The sequence below is a fragment of the Equus caballus genome, chromosome 15, assembly GCF_041296265.1.
Source record: "Equus caballus isolate H_3958 breed thoroughbred chromosome 15, TB-T2T, whole genome shotgun sequence".
NCBI classification, from domain to species: Eukaryota; Metazoa; Chordata; class Mammalia; order Perissodactyla; family Equidae; genus Equus; species Equus caballus.
The window spans coordinates 38474559-38486534 of NC_091698.1; positions in this window are offsets into that span (position 1 = coordinate 38474559).

An 11976-nucleotide genomic window follows, 5' to 3' on the forward strand; every position below is an offset into this window, starting at 1 on the left:
TAATGTGTGCTGGGGATATAGTGGTGAGCAGGGCAGAATAAATCCATCCCCCAGGGGTTTTACACTCTAGTAGAGAAGAATGACAACTGACAGATAAGAAAATGATATCTATCTGGGAGCAGTAGGTTCTTTGAGGAAAATAAAAATGAGGCAATGTGATAGAGAATGAAGAGGTTGATATCTGAAAGGATGATAAGGTAAGGCTTCAGGAGATGATAACATTTGGGCAGAGACGTCCTTAAAGTGAGGGAGGTATGTTAGTAGGTAGAAAAACTATGTCAATATTTAGAGAAAGAATGTTAAAAGTAAAAGAACAGCAACTCACACGTGCTGAGCCAGAATCATTATTGATCCATTTGAGGAAATGCAGGGAACTCAATGTGACAGGAGAAGGGGAAGCCAGTGGTGAGTGACAAGAAATGCAATCAGAGTTAGTCAAAGGCTGCACATGTAGGATCTTGATAGGTCGTGGTAAGGAGTTAGGATTTTATGCTGAGTGTGATGAAAACCCATTGAAGTATTTTAAGAAGAGAAGTCGTATGATCAGACTCATGCTAGTTGAGGATGAATTGGCCTGCTTGAAAAGAGTCTGTAGAACACAGAGTTGAAGCAGGAGTATCACTATTACACCACTCCAGGTAGGAGGTGACCTTGACTTGGACCAGTGCAGTAGCAATGGAGCACTGTAGAGTGACAGAACTGAGATATAATTTGAAGGAAGAACCAACAGAATTTGCAGATGGATTGGATATGAATTCAAGGATTTCTCCAGAGTTTTGGACCAGAATGAAAGAGAACCAAGCAATGGTGAGGAAAAAGTCATAGCTCTTCTTCTCAGGATTATTACAAAGAAAATCTAGAGAAAGAGAATATTTAAAAATTCTTCTACATGTTGCCATGTGACACCCGTAGGGAACTGGGTCACTGGAGAAAAGATACAGAAAGATAGAACATATCACAATATATTATAGGTTTCAGTCCATATGGCTGTTTCCCCTGCCAGACAGTGATGAGAGGAACTAAAATTTTCTAAAACATGGACTAATCTTGTTTAACTCTATACTTCCTCTACAGCATCTGGCACATAGAAGGAATTCAATAAATCCTTCTTAAATGACGAATGAATGAATGAGCAAGTGTTTAACTAAATCAGTGAATGGTTAAATGGAATTAAAAAAAGGAACATTGAATTCCAATGAAAATTCTGATAAAGTTAATTTAATTTTAGCAAGTTTGGGTACTGGATCTATACAGATAGTTGGAAATGGAACCAATAAACTCTTTGCAGTCAAACCTGGGCTATTTTGATAAGTGAGCAAAATCGTCTGTCTCATTTCAAATTCTTATCAACACATGTTGAGTAGAATCACCCTGCGATTGATTCTGATTGAAAAATTAAAAGATAATGGAAGAAATTAGTTCTAGGTTTAGCAGGAATATAATATACATATGACATGGATACTGGTATCCAGGAGCTATTATTCCTGTAGGAAACATCCACCAAGCACACAGTTAATGAGAATCAAGTCAGAACATTCCTGACACGTGTCCCAAAAAAGCTGCAGAAGGAAATCAGAAAAATGGCCTTCTGATTTTTTATGAGATAATGTTTTCAAAAGGGCTTTATAAAATTAAAAACACCATCAACTGCAAAAGTTATTCAGTGTTACAGGGGAAAAGTTTCAGCAGGCCAATAAAAAGAAAGATCACTTCCCAAAAAGTTTCTCAGGAGTAGGTGGATAACAGTTGAGCTGGACCAAGAAATGAGAATCCATACTCTGTAGCCGCATACATGAAGCATCACAGTTGTGAAGCTGCCTCCATGACAAGATATGATGGATGCCAGGGAATTTTAATTTGGCCAAAATGGCCAACATCAGAGCTTGGAACAACCCTGTTTCCTGCCATTATTTAAGATCCCTCTGAAAGTTAAAAGTCCTGAAGGCCTACATTGTTGTTTTAATGAGAAACATTTAATGCGTTGACTCATCCTCAAAAATGTGGGTGATGTTGTGTGACCAGCCATGACATCTTTTCCTGATTTAATGTGTTAAGTAATGATACATCCAGCCTCATTAAGTGATCACCTTAATTATGACAATGGATAACTCTGATCATTAAACTAATGACATCTGTCACCATCAGCCACAGGAGTAATGAATGAGTTACAATATCAAATTTACATCAGCTTCATAATGTCTGATGATTGAGAGCAAGTAGTGACAAAGCTGGGTTAAGAATCTATCTCAGAAGCTTTAAGGATAAAATGTAAGATAGCGCTTGTGTTTTTTCTCCATAGCATTTATGGAATGAGGCAACTCAGCTCCCAAAGTGGATTCAGTGAGGAAAACATTCTTAAACCATTCAAATCAACAGATTCAACCAATTTTTTGCTTTTCTACCAGCAATTTAGACCAAGTGAAAAATTGGAACGTGACAATGGGAATAGTAAAGTTTGTTCTACATAACCTGCCACTCCCCGCTGCTTTCTTAGATGTCTCCATTTAACTGTTATCTGTGCAAGCAAATGGTATGTAGTGCCCACGCCCTCCTCCCAGAGTAGAGCCTTCCAGACTGCCTTGCCTTTGCCCAATATCAAAACTAAACTCCCCTGTCCTGTGTCTCCTGACAGGACCTGTGCTCTTCTTTTTAAGGTTATCAAGAACTAATTTGTGGTAATAATCAATGCAACATATTTCTTTTTTTTTTTTTTTTGGTGAGAAAGATGGGCCCTGAGCTAACATCTGTTGCCAATCTTCCCCCCTTTTTTTTTCTCCCCAAAGCCCCAGTTCATAGTCATATATCCTAGTTATAAGTCATTCTAGTTTCTCTATGTGGAATGCTGCCACAACGTGGTTTGATGAGCAGTGCATAGGTCCACACCCAGGATCTGAAACCCTGAACCCTGGGGGGCCAAAGTGGAGCACATGAACTTAACCACTTGGCCGCAGGGCCGGCTCCACAATATATTTCTTATATTTTGACAGAGCTGACTAGAAACATACTATCTAGATCTAGTTATCTTTGAATTCTGAGCTGAACTGGCAAAATAGTGTTCATCATAAATAAATGTAAATTTCTAAGTTCAGATAACAAAACTCAAAATTAGAAATGATAGATGCTACCATTCTAGAATCCTTCTTTGTTTTGACTACCAGGAAGGTCAGAATAAGCTGTGAGGTCCATTCCCCTGACATCATTATTTAACTTATCCCTCTAGAGGTTTAGTTTGGTTTGGTTTTGTAGCATTTTAAGTTTTATATTTTAACTCCAAATGCAAGTTTTTAATTTCTCTTGATTTTACAATTCTATGTGTTTATTATAATTGTACTCAATATTTTTCAAATGGGTGAAATACAATTGGATTTTAATAATAAAATATAAAACTGAAATAACATGGCTTGGCAGCCATGCCTATGTAAAAATCACAAAATATCAATGGCAAGTTGATGTGAACCAAAGTATATCTAACCCTCAAAAGTTAGTATAAATGAGAGTCAACTGTATAGATCAGAAAAATACTTTCACTGTACTATGTATTGATCAAAACATATTTGGAATATTGAATTTGAATCTGAAAACCATATAATAAGAAGGCTAACTATTGGTAATAAATTCTTATAATCAGCAGTGATATGAGGCAAAGGGCTGCCTTGAAAGACCTTGAAGTCTTGTTGGCATCTCCCCCACTTCAATCCCCAGAGAGACTCTTCCATCTAAAATAAGCTAGATTCAGAAAGCAATGAGGAAAATCTATTGGTTCATAAATACACAATACAGATTCAGCTAACGTGTGTCGGTCTGATACACCTCTTCATGTATCAGCCTTCTTGCTGCTTTGAGCTTGTCAGATGTGATGGGATTAATAATGTTTATAAAATATTCCAAAAGTTTTAAACACAAACACAAGCAAACCATGCATGGAGTAGATCAGCAAACACATGAATACCCAGATTGAAATGACCATCCCTGAGCTAGGGTGTTTTCTATAAGTGGAGAAGAGTTGATAAACTTTACTCTGGAGAAAGCTGTGGTAAAAGCCTCTGGGGGTTGAAATCACAGGAGGTGCAGGTTTGTTTGTTTTTGGTTTTGATTTTGTATTTAATTAAGAAGAGGCGCAGAGTAGGTGAGTACATGGACTAAATGTCTTCTCATTTTCCCCAAATTTAACTTCAGAGTGTGATACACAGATGGCTTTTCACAACACAGTAAATCCCCTTTTTTTCCATTACCTTTAAAATATGATTGAAATTCTTTAATATGGTAATCAAAATCCTCCAAGAGCTGGCCTCAATGAAATTATTCTATTGTCTATTCTCATCCAATATCAAATTGGGATAAAAAGATGCATCTATCCCCTCAATTATAGAAAGATTAAACAATACAACATAAAGAGAGGGTATGGTCATTGAGAAACAGTTATCATCATCATCTTCATCATCTTCATCTTCATAATCTTTATTATCAGGTGTTCCAATTCTAGGCACTGAAGACAGCATCGATCTATTTATTCTGAGTCAAAGAATCATAAAATTAATAATAAATTTTACCATAGAAGATAATTTTAATGTTTTGCTATTCTTCACTTTTAAGAGAGAAAGATGAGTCACAAGAAAACCTTCAATATTAACGGTTACCAAAGAAAAACCTTCTCAATTTTGTTCAATGCTCTGAGGCCAAGGTCAATGTAACCTCCCACACCTTCCTTCTCTCTCTCTCTGACTTTTTTTTTTTAAGATTTTATTTTTCCCTCCCAAAGCCCCCTGGTACATAGTTTTGTATTTTCAGCTGTGGGTCCTTCTAGTTGTGGCATGTGGGATGCCACCTCAGCATGGCTTGATGAGTGGTGCCATGTCCACGCCCAGGATTTGAACTGGCAAAACCCTGGGCCACCGAAGCAGAGCATGCGAAGTTAACCACTTGGCCATGGGGCCAGCCGGCCCCCTCTCTCTCTCTCTGATCTTGAGCAGTCCATAAGCTCTCCTTGAGAGAGGCAGAATCACAGAGTGGTTAGGATCTCATACTCTGAAGTCTAATGACCTAGGTTTGCCTCCTGGTTCTCCCCCTGACTAGCATTGTGACCTGGGGCAAGTTACATGCTTTCTCTGTGCCTCAGGTTTTGATACTGAAAAATGGGGACTACAATAATGTGTTTACCACATAGGGTTGTTGTGAGGATAAATGAGATAAAGTACTTAAAACAGGTCCTGACACATGGTAAGTTCAAGATGGGAGGATGATGATGTTGACGATGACAATGATAATGGTGAAGTAAGAATTTATCTTCAAAATGACTACTTGCAAGATTTCCCATCATAAATACAAATCCAATTTCATTTACTAGACTAAGATTACTGAGACAAAATAATGGTCTTGGATATTTAAGGCAAGATTAAATAAGAACCACAAAAACAAATCTTTCTTAGGTGAGTCTCTAGTTAAAAATAAATTACTAAGATCTCTTCTACCTTCCCCCAACCCCCAAAAGGTCAACTAATGAACATGTAGTAGATATCTATTGCTGTGTAACAAAGTGACCCAAAATTTAGCATCTTAAAACAATACACATTTATTAGCTCATAATTTCTGTGGGTCAGGAAATTGGATGTGGCTTGACTCTATTCTCCATCTCAGGGTTTCTCACAAGGTTTCAACCAAGTTGTTAACCAGGCCCGTGGACACCCTGAGGTTCAACTGGAATAGGATTTGCTTCAAAGCTCACTCAGTGATTGCTGGCAAAATTCAGTTCTCAGAAGGTGGTAGGACTGAGAGCCTTAGTTCTTCACTTGTTGTTGGCTAGTGTCCAGAGGTTTCTCCAATAGACTAGTCACAACATGGCAGCTGGCTTCCATCACAGCAAGCCAGAGAGCAAGTGAGGATGAGAAAAATAGAAGCCTGAATCTGTCATAACCTAATCTTGAAAGTGACATCTCTTCACTTTTTTCAAATTCTGTTCATTAGAAGTGAGTCACTAGGGCCAGCCCAGACCCAAGGGGAGGGGTTCACTGGGGACCATATTAGAGATTGCCTACCACACGTTATATAAAAGATATTTGGTTCATGTGTGGCCTACCAGAGGAGGCTTGATAGTCTGTGCCGACTAATATAACCTTGTGTAACTGGTCATGAAGTGATCAGACCCCAAGCCTTCAGTTGCCATAGTTAGGAAAGATGGCAAATATCAATGTTTATTTGCGTGTTGTATGTTTTTGTTTTTTATATTTTGAAGGAAGTCACGAAAAGTTAGGAGTAAACTCAGAAATTCTTTCTTTTCCCACCAAAAGCCAGAGGATAATATAATATTCTTCCCACTGCTATACTGCAGGTCAGACAGAAGAGGGGGAGGGAGAGAAAGAGAAGACAGAATCAGAACTGATGGGGCATAGAACAGAGGGAGCACAGCCTGAGAGAAGACTCTTCCAGAGTAACACACAGCTGCAGCCAGAAAGCTGCAGAACCTGACAAAAGAGGATGCACTCTCTCAGATCCAAGCATCACTCAGACACATAAATCAGACAAGGTTTCTAATCATGATCAACAGGAACAATAACTCAAACACCTGAGGCCTTCAATTTGTGACAGATACTGTTCCCATTTTGTAGTTTTTAACTTGTTTTAGTCTTTACAACAACCCTAGGGAGGTCCTGTTATCGTTCTCTTTTTGCAGATAAGGAGACTGAGGCATAAATAGGTAAAGCAACTTGCCCAAAGTCATACAGCTTGTTAATGGCAAAGCTGGTATTTGAACAGAGACATTAGGCTCCAGAACCCATGCACCAAACCACTGATGGAGATGCGCTACTTAACATGTGGTGGAACCAGTTCCCATTCCCTCCCATGTGCATGGAACAAGAAGAGCGTGGGGCAGAGGTAAAGTTTATGGCCTTGTACAAGATAGGATATTCAAATCAGCCAAAGCAGAGGCATTTTCCTTAGCTGCACTTGGTGATAGTTTCACCCATTGCTCACAAAGATGAACATTGTTCAGGTGAGTAGTCTGTTTATATGATATAGATAGAACCAATTTAAATATATAGTTTATCATTTTCATTCTATGAGGTGAGTTCATTTATTCTCAAGTAATCCTTTCATTGTCATCATAAAGCCCTTATTAATGAAACTTTATCTGGCATTGTAACAGATGATCAGACAAATCTTTACCATAAAATATTATGTTATCTGTAGTAGACAAAGCTTATAATCAGTAATTCATACACAGTGATTTCTTAGAAAGGCTTAGTCTCTCCTTAGCATGTAAATGTTATAGTATTCCTTATTTTTCTTATTTCCTTCCATTCTCTCTGTCTCTTTCTCTGTCTTTATGTCTCTCTTTCACTCACACTTGTTGTCATCTGGCAGGGGAGTGACAAAGGAAATAAGGAAGTTTGCAAAGTCAAATTACTCCCAAAGAGTGCACGGAATTTCGGTTACATTCTTCCAAAATTTATTGAGCATCCAATGTATTCTAGGAAGTATTCTCTTGATATCCCAGCTCAAACACAGAGCCTTGTTTTCACTAGTGAAGGCACTATCGCTCTGCTGCTGTAGAAGTCCACCGGGTCTGAAAAGAGATCAATGATCAATGGTCGCATCCATACAAGGTGATTTTGAGAAAGAAAATAACTGAAAAGCAGGTTGCTAAGTGTATAGAAGAGGCTGAGGGCAGCGGAGAATAGGAGTAAGTCACCTCAGCCAGCTGCTTCTTCTGTCTCTCTTCCCTCCTCCTACAAAAGATTACTTGTTCCTTGGGGATTTTCAATTAAACAGGAACCTGAATACATTAACCTTTTCTGTTTACAATACATCCGTCAGAACAGCCTTGGCATGCCCTTGAATTCCAGGGCTGGGTTCTGAGGGAAGCTACCAGGATATCCAGCAAATACTGGGCAGAAATTTGTCCAGGTGAGTCTTGGAAAACCTACACTAGGGCGCATAAGTGAAACAACTTCTTTAAAAAGGATCTTTTATAGTGCAGTTTTAATTAGGAAAAAAGTGCCAGAACTATGTGCTTATTTGATTAACTCTTCTCTAAAATAAGATTATACTAACAGCCTGCTATCCATATTTTAACTATAATGCACATGGGTACAGCTTTATTATTTACATAGTAGTTTCACAGGTATTATCTCACTTGATCCTCATAACAATCTGTGAGATAGGAAAGAAGAAAGAAGGAAAAAGAATAGGAAGTACTGTTAGTTGAGATATATACCAGGCACTATGTTAGGGCAAATATTTTCAATATTCCCCCTTCTCTTTTTTTTGGTGAGGAAGATTGGCCTTGAGCTAACATCTGTTGCCAATCCTCCTCTTTTTGCTTGAGGAAGATTGTCACTGAGCTAACATCTGTGCCAATTTTTTTTATTTTGTATGTGGGATGCCACCACACTTGCTGAGCAGTGTGTATGTCCATGCCTGGGATCTGAACCTGCAAACCCAGGGCCGCCGAAGCAGACCATGCAAACTTAACTGCTACGCCACCAGGTCAGCCCCAGTATTCTCGTTTGTATAGATGAGTTAGTCGAGATCCAGTAAAGCTAAATGACCAGTTACAGGATCTCTGAAGGAGGGGAAACTTAGACATTGTGAGCAGGACAGTTCTCTGATATTTGGGACTGCCCTGGGCATTGAAGCATATTTTGGGTTTCAGGCCCTGCACGTTAAGCAGCATTAGTACTCCCCAATCAATCCGACAACCAGAAATGCCCCCAAATATTTTCACATACCACCCATTAGAGTAGCTTTGGAGAGAGGGGCATACATACCATGTCTTTTTGAGAATTGGGATGAGAGTCTGCATTTGCTGATGCAAAGATCTCTTTGCCTATATCCGCTGAAGAGCTGTCCTTATTTTCTTGTATTAGCATGGGCAAAGTTGCCAGCTTTGTCATGCTGGAAGGGTTGAGGCCTAGTCCAGAGTCAGAAGTTTCTGTGTGTGTATGTATGTAGAAGGAGTGTGGTTTATGGGTTAACAGTATGGGAAATGAGTAGAGTAGGAGAAGAAAGAAACTTCTAGATAGGAAGTTGGCCTGCATAAGGATTTTGAGTATGATTCTGGAAAGCATGGCAGGCTTTAGTTATAGTGTCAGTCTGGGGCCAAGATACCAAGATAGAAATGTAATGCCAGAGACTTATTGGGGAAATGCCTGTGAAGGCAGAGCAGAAAGAACAAGAGTAGGCAGGAAAAGCTTTCAGACCTGGATGCACGTCTTGAGAGGGAGAATGCAGAGGATTGAGGAGGAAGAGCTTCAGACCACAGAGCAGTTCTGAGAAAGTCTCAGCCAGGCAGGCAGTGGGTTCAGAGCGAAGTTGCCTGCTAGAGGCTTCTCATTTGAGGCAGAAATGACCCTGCTCAAGTAACCCTACTGTATTCAGCCATCGGTTGTGAGTAGCCAGGTAGGGGGCAGCCTAGGCATGAATGCTGATGCAGATCCCAGAGGTTCAGTACCCAGGTCTGTCAGCAAACTACACTGCTCAGAGCAGGTTTGCTCCTGAAGGGGATCTGAGCAGACACCTCTGTGGCTGCCTCCATCATGTCTCAGAGGGAGGTCCTCAGAAGAACGAAGAGGCTGAGGTAGGAAAGTCTATGGGCATTGCTGTGATGTTAAGCATACTCTGTCTCTAGAAATAAATGAAAAATGAGGGCAAAAAGGGAAACCCTTAATGGCCACCCGTGTGCAAAAGGACTAACTGCCAAGACCAGGCCTCGTTGTCACTCTATGCATGAAAGACTGGCATTACTTGGAGGGAAAAGATGCAGTCAGACACCATGGAGGATTTGGGAAGTCTCAGAAAGGGGGGATGTTGTCCCAAACTAGCTCCCCCACTCATATCTTCACTCCTACCTTGCAGTCTTCTGCCTTTTATTAACTGGGTAAGGTGAGGCTGTCAGCCCAGTTCCATTCAAGAACATCTTTCATTTTAAATTCATTCATTGATGTACCTATAACCAGAAGTATTTTCCCAAAGTATTTGAGGTAATATATGGCTGGCGGCAGTGTAACACACGTATTAAGAATACAGAGCACTCTAGTAAAACTGTAAGTAGCAAATTACTATTGTCTAAGCAATAAGGAGGATTGTGGATAATAATAAAACCTAAGCTGGGTACCTGTTAGTAGGGACAGAAATAGGTGGGATAATTACAGAATAATACATAATAAAAGCTAGCTAGAAGAAATAGGCACAAATATTGTTCATCACATTTTTGCTGAGATCCAATACTACTTATAGACTATGCATAGAAGTGTGGCTTAAACCAGTAGTTCTCAACGTGTAGGACTCTGATCAGCAGGATCAGCAGCATCTGGAAACTTGTTAGAAATGCAAGGTCTTGGCCCCTACTGCAGACCAGCTGAATCAGAGATCCTGGGATGGGGGCCAGCAATCTGCATTTGAACAAGCCCTCCAGGGGATTCCAGTGTACACTCAACTTTGAGAACAACTAACTAAATGATGTTTCTACAGTAACTTTCACAACTTGTATTCTCTGCCTGCGTTAGTGTTACTTGGTCCTTGAGTTATCTTTTCTCTTTTCTCTTCCATTTGCACATATTCCACACTATCATTTCTACATTTTACTTCTATCTACATGCGCGCACGTGCACACACACACATATTCAGCGACCGCACGCTTGATTTTTAATTTTCCATGTATAGTATATGCATCCATCTGTCTTCAGAAAAAAGTGCATAGACTCACTTCAATTGTCCTTAACAGTCTGGAACCCAATCTCATGCAACAGGCTTCCAAGAAAAGCCCATTTGCCCAAATGTAAGGAGATAATATTTGACCTTTCCACTGCAAGTAGACATAGGTCACATCTATGGCTGGAAAAAATCTTCATATTTTGATGGGTACTAGAAGAAGTATGAGGACTGTTTTTGGTTGGTGGTGGGAGGGGAAAGGAGATAGTGTTAAATTCATTCCTCTTAACACCTGTGTTTTCCTAAGAAATGAGTATGTAAGATGATCCTCAAAAAGGTACTGTGGCTAGAAAGGAACTGAAGCACTAAGAGCCATCCTTGTATTTTCTTACAAATAATAAGTAGAGTGGGGTCCTAGAAATTCAAGGTATGTTTAGAGTTCTTTATATGGTGATCTGAGTAACGTGATACTTCATGCATTTTCCTTTTTATTCCCTTTTTGCTCTCCGTTAGTGTCCTTCCTTCAGTCTTTAGTGAAATCTTAGCCTCCTCTGGCTGTTAGAGAAAAACAAGAAATGGGCTTGGTGTCCATACGTGGATAGTTTTCAAGAAAAAAAGAATACAGTTGGAGGCCAGTATGGTTGTGGCAGCAAATAAACACTATGAGAGACCCCAAATAAGGGTAAACCTTGTAGAGAATAATAGTAAATTACTCTTAGTCCATTTGCCTATGGATTAAACTTCGTGCTCCCTGAGTCTAGGAGATTCTAAAAGCAATAGAAATTAGAGTCCAAAATATAATTTTAAGTCATTTATGTGGTTTGCATGAGGCCCATAGCATGTGTTTCAAATCGCTTCTGAAAGGCAACTTTCGGTACTGCAAAAATACAGTCATGAATTGTTGGCTGAAATTAGCTCCCTAACTTAGCTAAAGGAGCATAATTACTCACATCAAGAAAAAGCAGACCAGACACACAAAGAATTTGCTGGGGAAAAGAAAAATGCATCATTGAGCCCTGGTAGACTGAACACTACTAAATGGTTTTGTCGGATCCAATTTTAGTGATTATTTAGCAATCTCCTACCTGCAGCATGAAAGTTCCCAGGGCATATCCTAAATTGAAGGATATTTGTAATAAAAAGATATAAGCCTCCAACTCTTATTTTTACCAAACATTAATAAAAATCGAATTAGAAGTAAGTGCCTTGAAAGGCTACTGGCAAAAGCCTTGAGTATTCTAACAATGTGAATCTGATAAGAAAAGGAAATGCTCTTCTCTTACTTTTTCTTTTTTATTATACTAATAATATAAAACCTACTTTTTTAAA